The 26,415-nt window shown below is 34.9% G+C and overlaps 2 pseudogenes; both read left to right on the plus strand.

Annotated features, from left to right (window-relative positions):
- Positions 1-466: 466 nt before the first annotated feature.
- LOC129251283 (NADH-ubiquinone oxidoreductase chain 2-like) lies at positions 467-4,458 on the plus strand (annotated as a pseudogene).
- A 482-nt stretch (positions 4,459-4,940) lies between these two features.
- Positions 4,941-6,568, plus strand: LOC129251284 (cytochrome c oxidase subunit 1-like; annotated as a pseudogene).
- Positions 6,569-26,415: the final 19,847 nt, after the last annotated feature.

Raw genomic sequence — 26,415 nt, forward strand, 5'->3', positions numbered from 1 at the left:
GCCTAATAAGCCTGAAAACGAAGTAACGTCTTACAGACCAATAAGTTTACTGACACTTTTCTCTAAAATATTTGAGAGAATATTTTTACGGAGAATATCGCCAACTTTAAAACAACATAATATAATACCTGAATATCAATTTGGTTTTCGCCGACACCATGGAACTCCCGAACAATGCCACCGACTGGTTAACTTCATTGTTGATTCTTTTGAGAGAAAAGAGTATTGTTCAGCTGTCTTTTTGGATATCCAACAAGCATTTGACAAAGTTTGGCATCATGGTCTTTTATACAAATTGAAAAAAATTTTCCCCGCACAGATATATTTAATCCTAAAATCGTATCTGACTGAAAGATCATTTTACGTGAAAGTGAAAGATGAAACATCTAGCATTGCATACATCAAAGCTGGGGTACCTCAAGGAAGCGTACTCGGTCCAGTTCTTTATACTATTTTCACATCAGATATGCCAGTAACTGAAAATATACTTATTGCAACATATGCTGATGATACGGCTTTTCTTGCTTCAAGTTATTCTCCAACCGAATCTACCTCACTAGTACAAATTGCATTGAATTACTTGCAGGTCTGGTTAGACTGCTGGAAGATTAAAGTTAATACCAACAAATCTGTACATGTTTTATTTACACTACGGCGAATTGACTGTCCTGACTTGCAGATCAATGGAAACATTATTCCTAAATGTAACAGTGTAAAATATTTAGGCTTACACCTAGACAAGCGATTAACATGGAAGTGTCATATACAAGCTAAAGCTAACCAATTAAAAATTAAAACAAGAAAACTCTATTGGTTGCTTGGACCTAAGTCACCACTTTACCTTGAAACCAAATTATTATTATACAAAGCCCTATTGAAGCCAGTATGGACATATGGCGTACAAGTTTGGGGAACAACCTCTAATTCTAATATAGAAATCTTACAAAGATATCAGTCGAAAACCCTTCGATTGATAACGAGTGCACCCTGGTTCATTACCAATAAAGCCATTCATTCAGACTTACATATTCGTTTCATAAAAACTGAGATTAAAAGATTCAGTACAGCATATTTGCAAAGGATAAGCTATCATGAAAACCCGCTTGCAATAACTCTCTTAGATGAAACCAATGAAATAATAAGACTGAAAAGACAACATGTTTTAGATCTCCCATTTCGTACCTAATCACTATTATTAATAAGTTTACAACATATTCATATAACGTTATCACATGTATAGCCTTAACTTGGTATAAATATATGTATTACATATAAGTATATTATTATTGTTTTCACTGGAGATCAATATTACATGTCAAATAACCACAATGTTATATAATTTGCTTATTGTTCTTAGAATAGATTGCAAATAAAAGTATTAATAAAAAAAAAAAAAATTTAAGTGAGGTACATCGTGGATTATCAATTACAGGACAGGTTCCTCTGAATAGACTAAAATACCGCCAAATTTTTTAAGTTTCAAGAACATAACTATTACTACCTTAGTATTTATTAATTACATTTTAAATAATAGGGTATCTAATCCTAGTTTATTTATAAAATTTACAAGCTTCAATTAAAATTTAATAAAAATAAATAATTTTAAAATTTCACCTGATAAAATTATACATATTTTATTTATATAAAATTTAACTTTTACCAAAAATATTTTATTTGTATTATTTGTATAACCGCGGCTGCTGGCACAAATTTAGCCAATACTATATAAAATTACTAATTCCAAATTTCTTTGATTTATAAAATTAATTACTGAGAATAAAAAAAAATTAATTATTATTAAAATAAATAAAATTTCACACAAAAATTTACATATAAAATAAATCAATAACAAAAACATAAGCCAAAATAAAACTTTAGTAGTTAAATAAATCAAAAAATATTTTAAAAAATTTAGTTTAATCTATTTATTTAGTAACACAAATTAGTTATTTATTTTAAATAAATATTAAATAAATTTAATTCTAATATTTATTTAGTAAATTCTTAATTATTAACAAAATAAAGTAAAAAAAAAATAAAATTAGTTTTTTTATAAAATAAAACTTGATTAGTATTTCCGCCTTAAAAGTAAAAAGACCCCTAATCAAATTTACCGTTTCTCATTAAAAAAAATTCAATGAAAACAGTCTATTTCATTTCAAATGTTTTCATTGAATTTAACTGCCTATATAAGATCAATACAATAAATACAAATTATTAATTAATTAACTTAATAATAACTAAAATTAATTAAAAAATTTAGTTTAATCTATTTATTTAGTAAATTCTTAATAACAATTATTTGTATATAAAATATTTATAATTAAATTTAAAATTTAATAAAACATTTTAGTATTTCCTCCTTAAAAGTAAAAAGACCCCTAATCAAATTTACCATTTTCCATTAAAAAAAATTCAATGAAAACAGCCTATTTCATTTCAAATATTTTCATTAAATTTAATAAATTAATAAAACTTAAATAATATAAATAAATTAATAGAACTAATAAGTATAAAATAATTATATTTAATTTAAATTATTTAGCATAAAAAATTTAGTTTAAATAACAAAATAAAATTAAATTAATAATTAAGAATTTACTAAATAAATAGATTAAACTAAATTTTTTTTTTTTAATTTTTGTATTTATTAAATTTTAATATTTATTGATAAATAATCCTCTTATTTTTAATTTAAAAAATTTTTTTTTTCTAAATAATATATTTTATAATAATAAAACGTATACTAAGTTAGATCAATAAATATCTATATGCATATAAATATTTAATTAATTAATAGATGCCTATTAATTTTGTTAAAAACCCCTTTAAATTAGAAGATGCAGAATTGTATATTACATTTATAGGCACATACTTTGATCTAACGTTAGACATTTGTATAAATTAATAATAAAAATTAAATTTTTTATATTCATCTATATATTTATCTATGAGTTGTACTTTTACCTCTCGGAGATGTCTATATTGGAATTTTTAATTATCTAGATAAATAAAATACTATAATAATTAATTTACTTTATTTAATTATTATAATTAAATAAATAAGTTTAATTAAATTTATCCCCTTTCTAATAAATCAACTATTAAAAAAAAAAAAATTCAATGAAAACAGCCTATTTCATTTCAAATAAGTTATTTTCCTTTAATGAATTGCCTGACAAAAAGAGTTACCTTGATAGGGTAAATTATGTAATAAATTTACATTCATTATATTTAATAGAATTAAACTATTTCTAAAAGTATCAAAAACTTGTGTGCATCATACACCAAAATATAAAATAATTATTAATGAAAACTAATAATAAAATAAATCACAAATAGTTTAATCTATTTGTTTAGTAAAAAGATAAGCTAATTAAGCTACTGGGTTCATACCCCATTTATAAAGGTTTTAATCCTTTTCTTTTTAATTTTCAATAATTCTGCCAAAATCATATTTTTTTTATTTTAATAGTAGGAACATTAATTACAGTATCATCTAATTCTTGATTAAGAGCTTGAATAGGTCTAGAAATTAATTTATTATCTTTTATCCCCCTAATAAGAGATAACAACTTAATATCAACAGAAGCCTCTCTTAAGTATTTTTTAACTCAAGCAATAGCATCTGCTGTTTTATTATTTGCTATTATTATAATATACCTTAATAATTTCCCTATATTACAGTCAAATTCAATATATAATGATATAATTATTTATTCTTCTCTTTTATTAAAAAGTGGAGCAGCCCCTTTCCATTTTTGATTCCCTAACGTTATAGAGGGATTATCATGAATAAACGCTTTAGTATTAATAACATGACAAAAAATTGCCCCAATTATATTAATTTCGTATATTACAATTCAACAAAATATTTTTATTTTTTCAATTATTATTCTATCAACAGTTATTGGATCAATAGGAGGATTAAATCAAACATCTCTACGAAAGTTAATAGCATTTTCATCAATTAATCATCTAGGATGAATATTAACTGCAATACAAGTTAGTGAATCAATATGAATAACCTATTTTTGTTTTTATACATTTTTATCCTTTAGTTTAACATTTATCTTTAATAATTTTAAAATGTATCATATTAATCAATTATTTAATTCATTTTTTAACTCAAAAATTTTAAAATTTATGTTATTCCTAAATTTATTATCCCTAGGTGGACTTCCACCATTTATTGGATTTCTACCAAAGTGATTAGTTATTCAATTATTAATTTTAAATAATCAATATACTCTTATAACAATTATAACCGTAATAACTTTAATCACATTATTTTTTTATTTACGTTTGTGTTTCGCTGCTTTTATACTAAACTATAGTGAAAATAATTGAACAAACTATATACAAGTTAACAAAATTTCATTTAAATGCATAATAATTTTATCTTTTATTTCCACATTTAGATTAATTTTAGTATCTATTATCTATGTAACTTTATAGTATCCTAAGCTAAATCAAAAATTTAGTATTTTATAAAAACATTTTTAACTTATTATAAAATAAAGGCTTTAAGTTAAATAAACTAATAACCTTCAAAGCTATAAATATAAGTTAAATCTTTTAAGCCTTAGTAATACTATATTTATACTCCTTTAGAATTGCAGTCTAATGTCATTATTGACTATAAAGCTCTAAATTTTAAATTCAGTTTAATCTATTTATTTAGTAAATTCTTAATTATTAATTTATAACAATAAATTCTTTTTGATAAAAAAGTTATTCTTATAAATAAATTCTTCTTGATCTATAAAATTTACTTATAAATGAATTTTGTAATTTATAAGAATTTATTCTTATAACTAAATTTTTGATTAAAAAGAATTTATTCTTATAAATAGATTTACAATCTATCGCCTAATCTTCAGCCATTTAATCATTTAATACTTATTTAATAATAAAAAATATTTTAATTGTCTTAATCGCGACAATGATTATTCTCAACAAATCATAAAGATATTGGAACATTATATTTTATATTATTTTTGGAGCATGAGCTGGTATAGTAGGAACATCTCTTAAAATTCTAATTCGAACTGAATTAGGACATCCAGGAGCCTTAATTGGAGATGATCAAATTTACAATGTAATTGTAACAGCTCACGCATTTGTAATAATTTTTTTTATAGCAATACCTATTATAATTGGAGGATTTGGAAATTGATTAGTACCTTTAATATTAGGAGCACCTGATATAGCATTTCCACGAATAAATAATATAAGATTTTGATTATTACCTCCTTCTCTTACACTATTACTAGTAAGTAGTATAGTAGAAAAGGGAGCTGGTACAGGATGAACTGTTTATCCTCCATTATCATCTCTAATCGCTCATGGAGGAGCTTCAGTAGATTTAGCTATTTTTTCATTACATTTAGCTGGAATTTCATCAATCCTAGGAGCAGTAAATTTTATTACAACAGTAATTAATATACGATCTACTGGTATAACATTTGATCGAATACCTTTATTTGTATGAGCTGTAGTATTAACAGCACTATTATTACTTTTATCTTTACCAGTACTAGCTGGTGCAATTACTATATTATTAACTCACCGAAATTTAAATACATCTTTTTTTGACCCTGCCGGAGGAGGAGATCCAATTTTATATCAACATTTATTTTGATTTTTTGGTCACCCAGAAGTTTATATTCTAATTTTACCTGGATTTGGAATAATTTCTCATATTATTAGTCAAGAATCAGGTAAAAAGGAAACATTTGGTTCTTTAGGGATGATTTATGCAATACTAGCAATTGGACTATTAGGATTTATTGTGTGAGTTCATCACATGTTTACTGTTGGAATAGACGTAGACACACGAGCATATTTTACATCAGCTACTATAATTATTGCGGTACCAACAGGAATTAAAATTTTCAGTTGATTAGCTACACTACATGGAACTCAATTAAATTACTCACCAGCAATATTATGAGCTCTGGGATTTGTTTTCTTATTTACAGTAGGAGGATTAACTGGAGTAATACTTGCTAATTCATCTGTAGATATTATTTTACATGATACTTATTATGTAGTAGCACACTTCCATTATGTATTACCTATAGGAGCAGTATTCGCAATTATAGCTGGATTTATTCACTGATACCCTTTACTTACTGGATTAAATATAAATCCTAGATGATTAAAAAGTCAATTTATTATTATATTTATTGGAGTAAATTTAACATTCTTTCCCCAACATTTCTTAGGACTAGCAGGTATACCTCGACGATATTCAGATTATCCAGATGCATATACAACATGAAATATTATCTCAACTATTGGGTCTTCTATTTCATTATTAGGAATTTTATTTTTCTTATTTATTATTTGAGAAAGTATAATTTCCCAACGACAAGTTATTTACCCTATACAACTAAGTTCATCAATTGAGTGACTTCAAAATACCCCTCCCGCTGAACACAGTTATTCTTCTTCTATTATTAATTTGACCTTTTCAATGCTACAGTTTTTGGTCAATGCTTTTACTGCAGTTTGTGTCGAGTATCTGCTTGCAAGTTCTGCCGACAACCCATCTGTGATATAGGCACTTTCTAAGGTTTTTGTAAGAGCTTCTATCTCATTACAATAAATATTAGCTGGTTTGTTGTTCTGTCTGATACTCATTTTTTTGCAGCTAATACCTCTACCGATTCTCCTTTAACCGACCTGTTAAGTTTTGTAATTATTTCAGAAACTGTTTTTTCTGTGTCTATGAGATTTCTGGCATTCCCTTTTAATTTTGTTTTTATGAGTGAAACAGCAACGGTTTCGTGCTCACCCTTGATCACTTCAACTAATTTTAAGGAATCTAAAAATGACCGTAAATTTTCCGGTTTACCATCGAATTCAGTCACTAGCTTTGCAGCCGTGCTGAGAAACTCCACAACTGTTTGTGTCATTTCGCCTTCTTCTTCTGATTCTATTTCTGAATTAATAATTGGACAATCTGTTTCCTCAGAAACTGTTTCAAGCTTTGTTACTAGATTAGCTGGTAGGTTTTCAATAATATTTATTGAAATTTTCTCATTAATCGAATGAGATACTTCTTGTTGAATGTTGTATTTGGCTAATACTTTTACTAATTGATCTCGTAGTTGCCAAAATATGTCAAGAGCTTCTTTTTGATGATCCTTTGTAAGTCGCTCGAAATTTATATGAGTTAAATTTCTAATTGATTCTAATGCTAACACTAAATTTTCTAAATGTTTTTTAAGTGTTTCCTGCTTTATTTGTATATTTTTATTAATGCATTTAAACGATTTTTTAAAATTTTCTTTTTCTATAAGTAAAGTTTTATGAATTTCGGGCCATTTGTTCATTATATTTTGTCTAACTCATTAGATCTTCTCATATACCTTTTCTTCAATTTTTTATTATGCATAGCATATAGTTTTAATGCTAATATCAATAAGGTTATTACCGTCATTATAATTAAACAAATTTCGATATTCATTAAATTTAAGCCAGTATCAATGACTACTACAGTGGCATTAGGTTTATCAACTTTTGATAAAGTTTTTCCCATTACTGAAAAATTAGCTATTGGGAACCTTATACCGTAAATCAAATAATTTATAAATTTTGTGTTTGTATTTTTGTTTTTTTTTTTGTTTTTTTTAAAACGACAATGTGTGCATAAACATTTTGAAAATTTTTTTTTTGTATTAAATGAAAATTTAAAAAAAATTTTTTTTTTTTTCTGTGAGCGGTTAACGCTTGTCAGCCTATACTGTCTGCGTGAAGCACGCACAGTTTTTTGTTTTGTATGTATTTGTAATTTATTTAATCTGCTTACGCTGTTGCAGCAGGAATTCCAACTTTGAAATGCGTTCCCAAATGAAGCAAGCCTGGTTCCAATGTGGTGGTGGCTGAGTGTTGACTTCTCGTAATAGATATCCAATCTCTCGTTTAATGCCCTGGGTATAGCCGCCTCTGCGCTTTGGCTTCTTTACGATTGGGATGACTATTTCGGCTGGTTTCTTTATTAGGTTATTTTTTCTCCTATACTCCTCAATGGAGATAGCTTTCGGCCCTTCTGTGGTCATCTATATTATCTTCTGGTCTATTGGCCAGACCAGGAACTTCTACGCAGCTGGCAGATCTTATAGGCTGATCAATACCAGGACTTTGGATTTTTTTTTTTTTTTTTTGTTTTTTTTTTTTGAGTGCTGAACAATACATCACCAGTGCAACTGGATTGCACTTTCCGCCACTTGTGCAAAAAAAAATCTTAGCACCAAGCTGGCAGGATCGCCATGTAATCAAATAATTTATAAAAATTCTTTTACATTTCTTTATTTTTACTTCAAGCTGGGCATCTAGCTTGTAAAGCAATTGCTTTATTTCTGATTTCTTACATACTACGTACAAGCGTTTTTATAGGAATTTTAGTCAATGCAAATCAATAATAATTTTTCGGTGTTTACTTATGTAATATGATTCTAGCATTCACGCGCCGAACATAAAAGAATTACGTTAGCTATGTTTGCATTTAATTTCAAGTGTAATGAACCTTTTTTAAGAAATATGATATAATTTAAACGGCACAGCAAAGTGAATGCATAAGTGGACAATAAATTATTTTAAAACCAAAACAAAACAATAAATGTTTATGAATATTAATGTTAAGGAATATCCGACTTATAATCATACTACACCGCTACATCGGTTAGAAAAGCTGTATCGAGGGTGCGCAGCCTTCTCCTAGCTAGGCTTTCACACTCACATAAAAGGTGTCTGACTGTTTCCTCTTCTTCTGTATTTAGACAGCTTCTACAAAAATCGAAGTAAGGTAGTCCTAACCTTCTAGCGTGGCTGCCTATTAAACAATGACCTGTTAATACACCTATCATTTTTCTTATAGATTCTCTGTTGAATCTTAGCAAGATCTTCGATCGACCGCTGTTCCAGTTCGGCCATGTCTGTCTGCTTAGTTCGCATGTTGTGAGGTTTTGCCAGATTGTATTTACCTTTTTGATGGTTTCCCTGTCTATAAGTAATTTACAAGTGGCTATGGGCATGGGTATCAGCGCCTTATCCGGTTCGAGATCGAGCGTTGTACCGGTTCTTGCAAGTTTATCCGCCTTACAATTTCCTACAATGTTCCTGTGGTCTGGTACCCAGATAAGGTGCACCTTGTAGCACTTAGATACGTCATCTAGTAGTTTAAAACATTCTAGAACTGTTTTTGACGAGTGCGTTTTTGATTCCAGCGCTTTTATTGCTGCTTGACTGTCCGGGTAAATGAAGACTTCATTTGTGGATAATACTCTCGTTTTTATTTCTTTAAGCCCCTCTTTTATGGCAGTGACTTCCGCCTGAAATACACTGCAATGATCAGGTAAGCGAAATGATTGGCATACTCCGAGTTTGTCGGAGTAGACCCCTCCACCTACTTTGTTGTCCAGTTTTGAGCCATCTGTGCAGATGTTTAAGTCATTTATCTTAACAATGAGCCCGTTATCCCATTCCTCTTTGGAAGAAAATACTGTGACAAAGGATTTATTAAAATTGATGTCCTTGGTCCTACAGAAATCCGTTGTGCTGGGAATGCAGGGGAATTGTTCTAAAATTGAGGAGTGTCCTCTTTGGTTCGTTCTGAGTAGGCCGATTTCTCTTAGTCTGGGAGTTGCTTTGGCAGCTGTTTGCTTACCGTACTGCTCTATTGGTAAAATGTTAAGCATAATATTTAGTGCATCTGTGGGTGTGGTTCTGAGGGCCCCGCAGATGCAAAGACTGGCCATTCTTTGTACGTGTGCCATAGTTCTTTTAATGTACAATTTATCTAAAGCTGGCCACCATACTAATATGCCGTATGTTAGGATAGGTCTGACAATTGCCGTGTAAAGCCAGTATACGATAGATGGGGAGAGACCCCAACTTAGTCCTTTCAGCTGTTTACAAGAGTATAGTGCTATTGTCGCCCTTTTTACTCTATCTTCGACATTTGCCTTCCATGTTAGCTTTCGGTCTAGTATTAGACCTAAGTAGCGGGCCTCATCACTAAATGACAGTGCCGTTCCACCTAGAATCGGAGGAGTTTTATTTGGAATTTTGTGTTTCCTGGTAAATAGGATGAGTTCAGTTTTATTGGGGTTGACGCTTAGCCCATTTGCTTTTGACCAGTTTTCAACCATGTTTAGTAAATCCTGCATAAGTGTATTGGGGACCCCTTACTATAATACCATTGCAACATCGTCCGCATATGCTACAACGTATTGTCCTCTCTCCTCTAGGCTCTTTAGCAATGAGTTTAGTGCCAGCACCCATAGGAGAGGGGACAGCACACCGCCTTGAGGTGTTCCTCTGCTAACTTTTTTCTTGATCTCTGAGGCCCCTAGGATTGCGATCACAAATCTGCTCAAGAGCATGTTAATGATGAACTCAACCAGAGCGCCAGAGATCCCGAAATCCATCAGTGCCTTTATTATGGTATCCGGTACGATGTTGTTGAATGCGCCCTCTTTATCTAGAAAGGCTACCAGTGTGAATTCTTTATTATATATTGACTTCTCGATTTCTGTAACAAGTGAGTTAAGTGCTGTTTCAGTTGATTTCCCTTTACAGTACGCATGTTGTGAGATGCTGAGCTTATTAGGGCTGATGTTAGCCCTAATATGCTCTTCTAAAAGTCTTTCTTATGTTTTTAGCAGAAAGGAGGATAGACTTATTGGCCTGAAATCCTTAAGTGTTGTGTGTGAACTTTTTCCCGCTTTAGGGATAAAGACCACTTTTACCTCTTTCCATGTTGATGGGACACTTTTGAGTTTCAGAGCGGCCTTAAATATGGCCGTCAACCACTCTATGATGTAGTTGAGTGAATGTTGTATTTGGGCCGAGAATAATCCATCTGGGCCCGGTGATTCAAATGGTTTGAACGTGTTCACTGCCCAGGTTATCCTAGTTTCAGTGCTTATTTCTTCAATGTCAGAGTTTGGTCTTTCTGTACCATTGTTGATTAAAACGTTAGATGATTCGTTGCTGGGAAAGTGTGTGTCCACTAGCAACTTCAAAGTTTCGTCACTTGAAGTAGTCCAACTCCTGTCCGGTTTTTGGAGGTATCCGGTGAGATTGTGTTTTTTTGAGAGGATTTTACGCAGTCTGGAAGCCTCTGTGGTTCCTTCGATTTCTCCACAGAACGTTATCCAACCAGACCTTTTCGCTTTCCTAACTTCTTTTTTGTAAATTTTTAGTTTACTGTAGTAGCAGTCCCAGTCTTTACTCTCTCGTGTCGCTTTTGCTCTATTAAACTGTTTTCTGTCATTTCTTAATGTAGACAGGTCGTCTGACCACCAGGGCGGTTTCTTCTTCCCCTTATACCTAATTAAAGGGCAAGCCTTGTTTAGCGCAGTTCTACAGACCTCCGTAAGGGTTTGTACGTGTTCGTTCAATGATTCTATGTCTTCAATAGTAATATTTTGGGAATTTGGAAGTCTTTCCTTAAGTTCCCGTTTATATATATGCTAGTTGGTCTTTTTCAAGTTCCTGCTGGCGGGTGGGGCCCGTGGGTTGTTTCCCCCAAATTTTATTTCTATGTAGCGATGATCGGAGTAAGAGTGTTCATTCAGAACCCTCCACTGCATCATCTTTCCGTAGAGGGTTTGACATGCTAGCGTAATACATATCAAGAACTTCTTGTCTATTGCGCGTAATAAATGTAGGTTCGTTGCCTTTGTTACACACTAAAAGCTTACTACATATAATATAATTAAAGAGAGACTCACCTCGTTCGTTTGTATCCGAGCTCCCCCATTGGTATGGTGGGCATTGGCATCACCTCCTAGTACTAGTTGCGGTTGTGTGCTTTGCAGTCTTTCACAAGGCTTCTTATTAGCGGCGACGGCAGTGGACCTGTGTCGTCTCCGGCAAAATAGAACGAGGTTAGCCAGATGTTGCTTCCGCTCACTTCCCACCTAACCGTCGTAGTATCTGCGTTACTGAAATTTTGAATCATAAAAATTATTAAGATGTACTTTTGCCATTATGCATGCTCTTTTAGTACCTTCACAATTGGTCTTGTATACTTTATAACCTGATGTCCTCAGACCGCAGATTTCGCCATTCCGTACCCAGGGTTCCTGGATGAGGACTACATCCGGCTGATCTTCTGCCAGACGATCCAGGAGGGCAAGGCAGGCTTCTTTACAGTGGTGTAGGTTTATCTGTAGAAAATGCATCAGCATTACGATACCCATAGTTAAAACAGGTGACAAAAAAGATCCAGAAATTTATCAAGGTGTATCATTGCTTCAATCAACGCAAAAACTATTCTCAAAAACATTATTGGACAAACTAAACTCGTACTTGGACACACAGGAAGAACAACAAGGTTTTCGAGTAAATAGATCCACTGTAGATGCAATATATATCATTCAACAGATAGTGGAAAAGTCAATTGAATTTAATGCACCAGCATATACAGGTATGTGCTTTGTTGACTTAACAAAAGCATTCGACCGAGTCAATCTGCAAGATGTTTTGAACAACTTGGCCAAACTAGGTGTACCAGCAGACATTCTTACCGTCATCAAAAACCTGAACTGTGATTGTAAAACAAAAATAAGAATAGATGGAAAATATATCAAGGAAGTTCCATGCGCAAGCGGAATACGACAAGGAGACTAGCTCAGTCCAATACTCTTCAATACAATAATGGACCAAATAATAAAAGAAGTCAAGTCATTAGATGGGTATCGTCTTAATAACATGAGCATACCAATTTTATGTTATGCAGATGATGCAATATTAATTGCGGACTCTGAAAACAATTTGCAAAGATTACTACATAAGTTTGTAGTTACAGCCAAACAGTTTAATATGGAGGTCTCCAGAGAAAAAACAAAAAGTTTAGTAGTTGCCAAGAATGCGATCAGATGCAAACTTGAAATAGAAAGGACGATGATAGAGCAAGTAATGAAATTTAAATACCTGGGGATAGAAATATCCAGTAACCGCGACATTATTAAGGAAGTCAGAGAGAGATGCATGCAGGGCGCACGTATTGCAGGTTGCATTAGAAATGTTTTATGGAGCAACAAATATATGACCACTGAAAGCGAGACGCGTATATACAAGACTGTTATAAGATCAATCCTGACCTATGGAGCCGAAGCACGAGCTGAAAACGCAAAAACAAAACAACTACTGCGTACAGCTGAAATACAAGGTCTACGATCCATCGTAGGAAAAACACGTCTTGACTGCATTAGAAACATCAGCGGAAGGGCAATAACATTTCGTCATTTTGAATTTTAATTTATAACTATGTAATTGTGTGAAGAAAAACGGGTGAAAACCTATAATAAAAGAATAAGAAGAAGAAGATTTTTCATGACCGGATATTGAAAAATGAGCGCTTCCGAATCTCACACCAACCCATTAGGCCATGGGGGCCGCTATACGTCAGAGGATAATTTCTGTTGTCAGTCTTCATTTACTTTCAATGCAAAAAAGCATATGTAAGTTACATAACGTAAAATTTTAGGCAATAAACATTTCAACAATTTGGGATGAATGCCGTCTACACCAATCGCATTCGATTCAACATTGAGGATGGACTCGATAACTACACAATCATCAATACTGGAGAAAATAAAGCTAGGTATTGTTCCATTCATACATTCACTATACACTGCAGCAGCCGGATGATTGCACAAATTCTTCATTCAGCTCATTCATATTTATATTTTTGCGAACATGATTACTTTTGTTGCGAATGCTTATTTCACGAATATGCGTGTATATATGTTTTTTTAGAACCTATTGTTAACACACTCCTATGTTATGACACCAGCAGTTTTTTCAGTTACTTCTAATTAATAAGGCGCCAAAAATAGCAGCCGAAATCAGTTGGTTAGAGATACCCCAAGATATCCTAATTCAGTCCCTCTAAATATTTCTGGACCGATTTAGCAACGTGTGGCCTGGCGTTGTCATGCAGCATAATCAGTTTGTCATGTATACCATCCATTCTGGGCGGTTTTCTTTGAGAGTTCGATTCGAACGTATTAGCTGCAGTCGGTAACGATCGCCAGTGATGGTTTCAGATCGTTTAAGGAGTTTATAATAGACGACACCCTTCTGATCCCACCAGATTCACAACATAACCTTTGAAGCATGAATATTTTTTTTTGCTGTCGATGGACCTGGTTCACCTTTCAGACTCCAATATTTTCAACGCTTAGAGTTATCGTAATAAGTCCATTTTTCATCGCCAGTGACGATGCGATGCAGAAAACCTTTTCTTTTCTGCCGTTCAAGAAGGATCTCACACGCCACCAAACGTCTCTCGCTATCCCTCTCCTTCAATTGATGTGGTAGTCACTTACCTGCTTTCTGGATCATTCCCATCGCGTGCAAACCTTTATCGATGGTTGATCTGCCAACATCCAAATCTTTAGTCATATCAAGGGTTCGACATGCGTCTTCATCCAATTATTGTTGTAGTTGAGTATCTTCGAATTTTTTCGGTGCCTTTTTGTGATATTCATCACTCACGTCAAAATTGCCACTTTGGAAGCATCAAAACTATTTACTTTTTACAAGTTGTGTTTAATGGAGCGTGATTAGCCCAAATATTGATCAATATTCGAACCATTTCAGCTGCACTTTTCTTTAAAAGGTAATAATGAAGCATAACTTTCCGCAAAAGAGGGAACTTCCCGAGGACGGAAACTTATTTCCTTACCCAATAGATATAGATATGAAAAAAAAAACGTTTTTTTGAACAGACCACACAGGATGACGCCATTAGGTTGTTATGGCAAAAGTCCACATAAAGAGTGATTTCAGAAATTCTGATATTATTACAGTTGGTAAATTTTCTAAAACTTTTGATACACTTTGATACTTCTACTTATCTTTCTTGCACCAGTGTATATGCTTTCGTCATAGGTGTATATGTGTGTGCGTGTACATAAAATGAATGGTGGTAATGCTGGTAACCCATGCTGCTGTGATGAAAAACATTTTGAATAGATATATGAAGATAGTATGTGTGCACATTTGTAAACGAATATATATACCTATATGCAATGGTAAATGAGGGTGTTTGTACATATTTACGCAAAACAAAACAACTACATAGCATGGTGTGGGTAAATTTGAGTTGGGAATCAAATCGAGCGGACGTTTTTAAAAAAGCAGAGTATGACATTTTAACGGCGAAGGCTGTTGAATACAGGCATCAGTAATAGTATCAGCATCCAGCGGTAGTACTTGCCAACCTGATGCCGACGAATAGCGTATTTGAACTTCCTATATCTTACCTGCTGCTTCCTTATTAGCTGCCTGTCGCCGTCTTATTTCGCGGCAACACCCATGTACAGCTTGGATTCATACACACTGTTCACATAAGCGTCTTGTATACACTCACGCATTCTTCGTGCGTTGACGCTGCTGCTAAGCCAAATTGCAAAAGTACGGAAATGTGCTGGAGAACGTAGAAAGCGCGTTTTTTCGGCAAGCTCCAACAGCCAATAGGCAAGGTGCGCATTAACGAAGTTCATCTTCATTGGCTAAGACGATTTTTCTGCGGTTTCGTAGTTTTCTTTCCACCGCTCACTTCACGCAACTTATGATGTGCCGCTACGCACCAGCCTAAAACCGCCTTTGTGCGAGCAAAATATCGAGTAAATATCACTCCCTACCTTCTTATAAATAAAGTGTGTGTGCCTTCCTAATCAAATAGCTAGTGAGCACAGTAAATGCATGCATGTACATACATAATTACATATGAATATCTATAGATATCTGTATAGGAGAAAACATAATAAATAGGACTCTAATGTACATACGAAAAAAAGAAGAAAAAGTTACTTGACTTAAAACTGCCCTCATTCTTCATTTAAGACTTTTTTATTAAATTTCCAATTAGAATCAGGGAAAAGGCAAATACTAAATTTTTTCTTCTATCAAAATAAAATGTAAAGTTGTAATATTCAAGAGCTGCAGGTACAAGTGTTAATTACTGTATTATAGACACATGAAATAGATAAAACGTGGTATCTCGAAAAATGTCTGTGCGAGATCTAAGCAACTTTTTCTTCTAATAAATGTTTAGGTACTATAATTGCTTCTGTTTGCTACAAAATTAATTTTAAATCTATTATAATATTTTTATATCTCCTTTGATAGTTAAACGACTTTAAAAATTAGCTTATAATCGACGAGTCCTTACTTCTGAAATATTTCGAACTCTGCGATTGGCCAATTTTTATTAGGTAAATGGCCGCCGCCGTACTCTAATGAATTGGTGCGTGACTACTATTTCATTCACCGTGCATGAAATACCAAAGTGACAGAAAAAGTATTTTCTACTAGCGGTCGCCCTTAGGCAGGCACTGGCAAACCTCCGAATGTATTTCTGCAAATAAAAAGCTCCTCAGTTGGTTTAAAACTGAAGGACCCTCCATTTGTTCGAACAGCATCAACACCCATGTCACAAGCGCCCAAAAAAGTGTACGTGGCAATTATATATTTATAATCAGTCTGTCTAACAAAAGCGTTACCGCCATAGCTTGAAAACTATTCGACCAATTCGATTCAAACAAACTACATTGTATGGGCGTATTATGTTTATAGTACGCAATATATTCATAAAATGTATAGTCACCACTATTAGCTATAGTGGCTGCACATACATATTTGAGTCATACTTTGTGTCAGTTTCTGCGCACGTTGCCAAATTGACTAGTTAACTGTTTGACTATCCATATTTGGTTTCTTGTGAGATTTTGCATAACTATTGCTTTTTCAAATATCTTTGCAGCTTATGGCAATGATGCTTTTTGGTAAATTTTATTGATCAAAACTGCATTCAAATTGGTGGTAAACACAAATAAAGGCTCAAATCCTTTTTCGGAGAAGCAGCACGAACATGGAGCTTAACTGGATAGTTAACAGTTCGTTACAGTTATCAATTATCAGCAGAACACCAGGATCGACGTATGCAACTACATATTCGCCTAAAAGAAAGATTCCCCCGTGAATATTACGTTTGTCCAGTTCCATTCTGAATTTGTCCTAGCACATGCATGTGTGATAATGAGAACCACGGTTTCTTCAATATGCTCTGGAATTTGAGGTCTTATGCACGTAAACATCCTCGAATCGTGTCTTTGAATACATTAACACCCCTTTTCCATAAAACTGTTTCAGATTCACCCAACGATAAGTTCGGATTTGTCACAAGCAAATGACCTTCTGATCTTGCTTTGCAGAGGTATATTTTTTGGACCTCGTCCGAGAAAGTCGTCAACGTTTTTAACTTCGCTTGAGCGTTGCACCCACTTATTTGTGCTGCAGATACACGTGACATTTTTGGACCTATAAGGTGTGTACATAGGAACAGTGCTTCAAATCGTTTTTCATAGCGGAACTCATTTTCTAAAAATTCTTCAATATTACACATTGAGACCAAAGGAAGAGAAAGGTTTTAATTTTGAATCATTCAACAGACCTAAAGGATATTAAATCTGAACTCGCTCAATACGGTCATGAGCAACCCTTGCCTTTATTCTCATTGGAAATAAAAAGAAATACTAATAACAAAGCCATATACAATTTAACAAATCTACTGCATTGTAAGGTAAAATTCAAGCCCCCACGTCAAACTAGGTCCCTTCCACTATGTCTCAACTGCCAAAAATATGGGCGTACTAAAAACTACTGCACAAAAAGTCACATATACGTTAAATGTGCGGGCCCACCCAAAACTGTGAAATGTTCAATTAATGAAAATAGTAACAATAACAAGGGTGCAACGTGTTTCTAGGCAAAAAGAAACTGTAGACCCGTTACTGAATCCGCCACAAAAAGAAAATGCAGTCGAATCCGTTAGAACCAGCGTATCATCTTATGTGCAAGTACCAGCACAAGGTACATGTAATACCACAACTATGTCTAATGTTCAAAGCGAAGATATGTATAGCGTTTTTCAATAGGTGCGCTTCAACTTTTTTCCGATAGGGAGGGCGAACGACGCAATATTTTTTATTTTTCGCTTGTCATTTGAAAACTTTATTAGTATACATTTCATCATGGAACGCTACACACTTAAGCAACGATTGCAAATCGTGCAAATTTTTTATGAAAATAATCGTTCTGTTGCTGCTACTTTAAGAGCAGATTTTCCAAAAAATCATCTTCAGTGATGAATCTCACTTTTGCCTTAATGGCTTTGTCAACAAGCAAAATATGCGTTACTGGGCAGAAAGCAATCCACACGTGATTCATGAGGCACCGTTGCATCCCGAAAAAATCACTGTTTGGTGCGGTTTACATGCCGGCGGCCTAATTGGCCCATATTTTTTCGTTGACGAGAACGATCGCCACGTTACTGTGAATGGAAATCGATACCGCGACATGATAAACGATTATTTTTGGCCGCAATTGAATGGTTTGGACTTAGACGACATGTAGTTTCAACAGGACGGGGCCACAAGCCACACAGCACACGCTACAATTGATTTGTTGAAGAGTAAGTTCGATGAGCGCATTATTTCCAGAAATGGACCGGTCGAATGGCCGCCGCGCTCGTGTGATTTGACGCCTCTAGACTATTTTCTTTGGGGTTATGTGAAGTCATTGGTCTACAGTAAAGCCGGCGACGATTTGTGAGCTCAGAGCCAATATTGAACGCGAAATTGCTGGAATTTCGGCCGATTTATGCAAAAGAGTGGTCGAAAATTGGGTTCAACGATTGGACCTCGTAAAACATGCACGCGGTGGTCATGCAAAAGAAATCGAATTTCATACTTAAATGTATATGTTCAAACTCGATAATAAAAGTTGAAGCGCTCTTTCTGAAAAACGCTTTATGAACTTAAAAAATAATGAGTCAGCTTATCAATCAAATGGCTAACGCGATGAATGGTCATCACAATACTACTCACTAAAATCAATGGTCAAGGAAAGTAAAATGACAACAGCCTTATGGATCGCGAATGGACTAAATCAACTCATACTTGAAACAAAAATCTGTATTGATTAATACGACATTGGCGTACTATTGACATCAGAAACTCATAATTGTGACACAAGATAATAAGTTCCAATCACATTGACAACAGCTATCATACTGAGAAAAAATATTATATTTAACGAAATGGAAGAATATCAAATGAACCACCGTCAAGTAACGACGATTCAAATAAAGACAGTGCAGGCACTCTGACCATATCAACTGCTTACTGCCCTCCGAAGCACAACAACAAAATAACACAATACACTAACTACTTTAAAACGCTTGGAAGTTAGATTTATTGCCGGAGGGGATTATAACGCAAAAAATGTGATGTGGGGTTCAAGATTAACAAACACAAAGGACGCCATCAGAGCACACAACTGTAATTTTTTAAGTACAGGAGAACCCAGTTACTGGTCTTTAAGAAAGTACTGACATTAAGAAAGTACCTAACTTGCTTGACTTTTTCATCATTAAATCAATTAACCCAAATATGCTGACAATTGAATCTTGTCTTGAGCTTTCTTCTGATCACTCGCCAATTATGTATACTAAGAACCCAACATCCAGCACAACAAATGCTAAATTTAGCACTTTACAATCATCTTACAGACTGGAATGCGTTTACGGAGTTTATGGAATTATACTTAGACACAAAAGTATCAATGAAAACAAGTGATGAAATTAAGACAGCTGTAGCATTTTTTAACGGCAAGACTATTAAGTCAATTATTAAGTCCACACCCTCTTCAGCAATTAAGGTAATGAACGATTACATCTCTAGCACGATAAAAAGGAACTAAACCAAAAAACAAAGCTAAGATATAAGTGGCAGACAACAAGATTTCCAGACGACAAAAAAAAACAGCTTAACAAATTGGGAAAGAGATAAGAGATCTACTTCAAAAGGAGAAATATAAAAGCTCAGCAATTACCTTAAATTTACGGACGCAACAAAACCTCAAACTACACACTTTTGAGGCGACGAAAAAAATAGTCGGAGCTACACTACATTTACCACCAATAAAAACAGCAAATTGAAAACGGGTTCGAACCTCTTCAGAAAAAGCAACCGTGTTAGCTAAGTGTTAGCTACAATAGATGCATTTGAAAACAGTAAAAACGACATAAACCTCTCTGATACAGCAAACGAGGATTAGAAACAAATTGAAAAATTCACACTTACAGAGATAAAACAAATAATAAAAACTATAAAGAACAATAAATCGCCTGGATACGATCAAATTTCGGGAGCAATTATGAAGAATATGCCTGACAAGGCAATCATTTATGTAAGAAATTTTTTCAACGTTGCTATAAGCCTTAAATATTTCCTCAGAAAATGCCAAACCCAAACAAAAACACCACACTACCTGCATAATATCGACGAATCACCTTGCTGCCGACAATCCCAAAAATTATCGAAAAACTACTTTTTGAGCGCTTAAACCCAATTGTAACCAGCATGAAGCTGATATTCCAACATCAGTTTGGATTTAGACGAAATCGTTCAACAATCCAAAAGTTTCATAGAGTGGTTCATAACATTGATGATGATAAAAAAGTGTATATATGTAAATACCTCTACGTAGCTAAAGCTTTTGACAAGGTATGGCACTGTTTTTACCTGATACTTAAAAGTTATTATACATCCACGACAGGATATTCTATGTTAAATACAATGACGCATGGTGAGACATCCAACATATGAACGCGGACACTCCTCAAGGCAATGTCTTAGAACCAACGCTGTATCTAACTATTATATACTGCGAATCTACCGGTGCCGAAGTCAGAAAATATTTAGAATGATTACAACATTTGCGGTAGACACAGTCCTAATGGTTTCTCATAACGATACAAAACTCGCAAAACAAAATCTACAAAACGAGTTAAATGTGACAATCAACTGGTTCAAGAAATGGAACATAGAAATTAGCACAGGCAAAAATATACAAGTAAACTACTCAAACCGAAGGACAACCACCGAACCAATTAGGGTGGGCAATTCCGACCAAAGCACAATATCTGGGAATTACAATCGACTAAAAATTAAACTGACCGGACACATTAGGACAAAACGAAATGAAGTTAAAAATCGTTTTAAGAAATTGTACTGGCTGCTTGGACCTCAGTCCAAATTATCATTGATGCTTTCCGTTTCAATTCAACCGGGCTCTCTGATCAAATAATGAGACACGTATTTTTTTGTTTGCCCGAAAAAACATCTTTCAAGATTTATCGCCAATTTTGTATTTCGGCTCAAAATCGATTTTTTTAATTATATAAGAAAAGTTTTCTTTAATTGCTCATAACTTAGTCAAAAATGAATCGATTTTAATGATTCTGGGTTCAAAATAATCGTAATTACTTGCACGAGCGACTTCATGTACAAACAATACCAAAAAAATAGTTGAACACTTTTTATTTTGCAAAGCCAAGAACCATTGCAAAAAGTAGAAAATAAACTTCGGGTCGGCATACGGAAGGCCCAGCTGAAGATATTCCGTTCTGCGAATCCGGAGGAGGAGCAGGATGAGGTCGACGGCACCAGCGAACTGCTGACTGGCTTGCAGTTAAATGACGCCGAACTTGGGAAAATAAACTAATAAAAAATGGTTCTAAAGGTTGTCCAAATTAACCTGCAGCATTCACAGACTGCAACGGATAACCGAATCGTTCTCCTAGGGGAGGAGAACGTTGACATAACCTTAATACAGGAACCCTGGGTGCGGAGCAACGAGGTGAAGGGGTTCTCCGGAAGAACGTACAATATGTACTATAAGCGAGCTCAAGCTAATCCTAGATCATGTATTGTAGCCAAAAAAAATTTAAACATATTTTGAATCCCATCATATAGTTCACAGGATGTGACGGCCGTTGAGGTGGAAGCCGCTGACGGTGTCAGCATCACACTTGCCTCCATCTATATGGCACATGATCGGCCAGCACCGCTTGAGGAGGCTTGTAGGCTTGTGCTTGCAGGAACCAGAAACAAAATCCTACTCGGATGCGACGCCAACGCGAGGCATGCGTTGTGGGGAAGCTCCGAGACAAACGACCGAGGTGAGTCACTTTATAATTTTAATATCAATACTAACTTATCGGTATGTAACATGGGTAACACTCCCATTTTCACCTTTCCTAGTACGGAGTACTTCAGAGGATGGGAGGAAGTGATTGATGTTACTTTACTGTCTGAAAATAGCTCAGTAACGGTAGATAATTGGAGGGTATCCAATAAAAGGTCCTTTTCGGATCATAGTTGGATCCTCTATGATTTCGATCTTAAGGTAGATCAACCCTTACCGTATCGAAATCCTTTAAGAACCAATTGGAAGAGATTCAAAAATGCAGTAAAGAAGAGGATAGGAGAGATTTCTATCCCTCAAATCACTTCCACGGAAAACCTTGAGAGTAGGGTCATAACACTGGAAAAGACATTTAGTAGGGCCTCAAAAACGTCCTGCCCCATACAATTTAGTAAAAAAACTCGCCCTCCTTGGTGGAGCAGTGAGCTCTTAAAACTAAGGGAAAAATCTAGATCAAGTTTAACCTCAGCTACTCTACGGGAAATTGGGAATTGTACAGAGAAAGTCGGAGACAGTACAAGGGCAATCAGGGCCGCCAAAAAAGAGAGCTGGAGGGAATTTTGTGCGTCAATCGAATCCACCAGGGATTCTGCTAGGCTCAGCCATGTTCTTTCCAAAGACCATTCAATGGCTTCTGGGGTCAAGAAGCCTGATGGTACTTGGACTGCTACGGCAGAAGAATCGCTAGAACTTCTGCTAAACACGCACTTTCCGGGATGCAGTGCTCACGAAAGCGGGAGAGGAAATATTAGGTGGAGCCAATATAATCTACAGCACCTTGCAAATGAAATAATTACCAAGGAGAAAGTTGCATGAGCCATCAAATCTTTTTCACCTTTTAAATCTCCGGGGCCAGATGGGATTATTCCAAAGATGTTACAGGAAACCTTGGATTGTATCCTACCTTGGCTAGAGCAAATTTTTAAAGCGTGTTTACACTTAGGCCATATTCCAGATATTTGGAAACTAGTCAAGGTCGTCTTCATACCAAAAGTAGGTAGGAGGGGACATGAATCAGCGAAGGACTTCAGGCCAATAAGTATTTCGCATTTCCTGTTAAAAACTTTTGAAAGACTTTTGGATATACACCTCAGAAGCTCTTTGGAGGGCTCTGGTATATCAACTGCACAACACGCATACCTTAAAGGCAAATCTACGAGAGCGCTTCACGAGGTAATCCGAACAATAGAGGGCTCTCTAGAGAGCAAACATAATACCATGGCGGCATTCTTGGATATAGAAGGCGCCTTCAACTCTGTTGGTATAGATGCCATCCAACGGGCGTTGGTAGACCTGGAGGTGGACAGTTGCATTAGTAACTGGGTCATCTCTATGCTAGAAACCAGGATCATCAAAGCTAATATGGGTAACATCAACATAACCAAGAAGGTCCACGGGGGCACTCCACAGGGGCGAGTACTATCTCCACTTCTTGGGCTATGTGTTATCAACAAAATCTTAATAAAACTTAATAGAGGTGGGGTGAAAGTGGTGGCGTACGCTGATGATGTGGTGCTAATGGTGTCAGGACTGTGTCCCAACACGATCAGGGGGATCATACTAAGGGTGTTAGGCGAGCTTAACTCTTGGGCCAAAGGATGTGGCCTAAGTTTACGCCCGCGTAAAACAGAACTTATGCTTTCTACCTCCAGATACAAGGTATCAACTTTTACCCGACCAAATATTAACGGACAAACTCTCTCACTATCACTCAGCGCAAAGTACTTAGGGGTAATTCTGGACTCCAAACTAAGCTGGAAATTAAATGTTGAAGAACGGGTAAGGAAGGCAGAAATTGCTTTATATGCCTCTAAACGTGTGCTTGGAAGAAAACCTATTAACCTAAGCATACATTATGGCTGTATAAGGCGGTTATACGACCTATTCTATCGTATGGCTCGGTAGTTTGGTGGAAAACTGTAGGGCGAGAGTACAATACCAAATTACTCAGCAGAATACAAAGATCAGCCTGTGCAATAACGGTCGGTGCAATAAGATCTTGTCCTAGAGAGGCTCTCAATGCACGGACACACGTTGTTCCAATAGACCTACATATAAAGAAGACGGTAACCATGAGTGCATTTAGGTTAAATGAAGCGGGTCGTTGGAAAGAAAAAACTTATGGTCACGCTAGTCTATTGTTGCGACAAGCTCAGTTAATCTCGGTGAGGACTGACTACATCGTTCCGACGGTTACTTTCAGTAGGAATTTTGCCATTCTCTTTCCATCTAAGGAACAATGAAATAAGGTATTCTCTCTAAACAACTTCGACACCACAGTCTATACAGATGGCACTAAAATGGATTGTGGTGTTGGAGCTGGTATATCTTCTCACAGACTAGGAATTGAAAAATCTCTGCGTATCCCTAATTCCAGCAGTGTCTTCCATGCGGAAGTACTATCAATTGGAGAAGTTCCTAGGCTACTAAACACGGATTTCTCTTTTAAAGGCAATATCGCTATTCTTTCGGATAGCCAAGCTGGAATCCAGGCACTGGAAGAGGCTACAACAACCTCTAAAGTAGTGGAGCAAAGTAGGAATAGCCTCACCACCTTGAGTGAACACCATAAAGTAACCTTAATTTGGGTCCCGGGACACCGAATCATAGAAGGTAACGAAAAAGCCGATGAACTGACAAGAGGGGGATCTGCCATGAATAACGTTCTTGCAGAATCGGTATTCACACCATTAGGTGCAGTCAAGAACGCAATTTCCCTAAAATACTTTCGAATCGCAGATTGAATATGGAGAGACGAAATGCAAAATCGGCAGGACGTTATGGCCCTCCTAAAACCTCAAGCAATCGTCGACATTGATAAACATGAAACGACGGGACGCCTGTAGACTAACGGCAGTCATAACTGGCTTCTGGTCTATCGGAGAACAAGCCGCTAAAATGGGCATCCCTCATAACACATACTGTCATAGTTGTAAAAAACCGCAGAAAAAGGAAACAATCTTCCATTTCCTCTGTGAATGCCCTGCCCTATGAAAGGACCGAATGTTAACCCCGGGCAAACCGCTGTTCGAGAGTCTCGAGCAACTTTCGGGCATAGACGTCAACAGCCTAACTAGGTTCCTAAACCGCACAGATTGGATATAGTATTGCTGTAAGTAACTGTTAAACAAGTTGGTAACGAGGATGTGGCAACAAAATGGTGCGGAAGCGCTAGTTGGATTCTAAATGAATAAACACTCTAACTAACCAACCAACCAAGTTATGAGCAACTAAAAAAAAATTCTTATATAATTAAAAAATTCGATTTTGAGCCGAAATAAAAAATTGCCGATAAATCTTGAAAAAAAAATTTTTCGGGCAAACAAAAAAATATGGGTTTCATTATTTTGACCAGAGAGCAACAAATATGAGTTACATCGAAATCGAAGAACATGTCTCGAATAGCCCGGTTGAATTGAAATGGAAGGCATCCATAGTAAAATATAGTACTTATGTATCGAACGACAATTGCACTGATCTGGAAATGTGGAATCGAGGTGTGGGGCACTTCTACAAGAAGTAATCTGAGCAAACTACCACGAGTCCAGTCTAAAATACTTCACACAATGACTGATGCGCCTTGGTACATACCTAACGCAGATATTCATCGCAACCTTGACATTAAGGGGTTAGGGGTAGTCAGAGGCCCGAAAAAATGATGATTTTCACGAATTTTTTTTTGCTACTTAATTAATTTATTTAACAAAAATAAAAACATAGCATAAAAACATCATGTTTTAACTTGACTTCACCAAAATTTCAAAAAAAAAAATTAATAATTGCAAAAGTTATCGCTGTTTGTGTGAAGCCCGTTTCTCCAGAAGTCCCTTGCGGTGAACATCACAAGTCCTTGCAGATTCATCTAAAACCAATCGGACAAGAAAAATTAGTTTTATTAATAGATAATCTTGTGCCTGATCGAAGCTTTTTTTGTTTTTTTCAAAATGAACAAAATGGCGGCCTCAGACAATTTTTTCCAGATTTTAGAAAAAAAAACCAACAGTTAATTGTTAAAAAAAATCGAAATTTTTGAAAAAAAAAATTCTTCGATCAGGCACAAGTTTTTTATGTTTTTCAAAAGCTGTATAAATTTTATTGAAATCTACGTAGCGGTTTTTAAGTTACAGTGTTCACCAGTTTGAAAAACATAGTTTTGAGAAAAACGCATTTAAAGTTTTGCTATCGGCTCCGGAGCGGCCGAGCGCCCTTTGTTAATTGTTGAATAACTTGAAAAGTATTTGTCGGATTCACTTCAAATTTTTATACAATATTTTTAAAACATTATACTTTAAGAAAATGCAAAAAAAAAAAATCGATTTTTTGAAAATTCTGACT

This window comes from Anastrepha obliqua, unplaced genomic scaffold (assembly GCF_027943255.1).
Source record: "Anastrepha obliqua isolate idAnaObli1 unplaced genomic scaffold, idAnaObli1_1.0 ptg000012l, whole genome shotgun sequence".
Classification (NCBI taxonomy): domain Eukaryota; kingdom Metazoa; phylum Arthropoda; class Insecta; order Diptera; family Tephritidae; genus Anastrepha; species Anastrepha obliqua.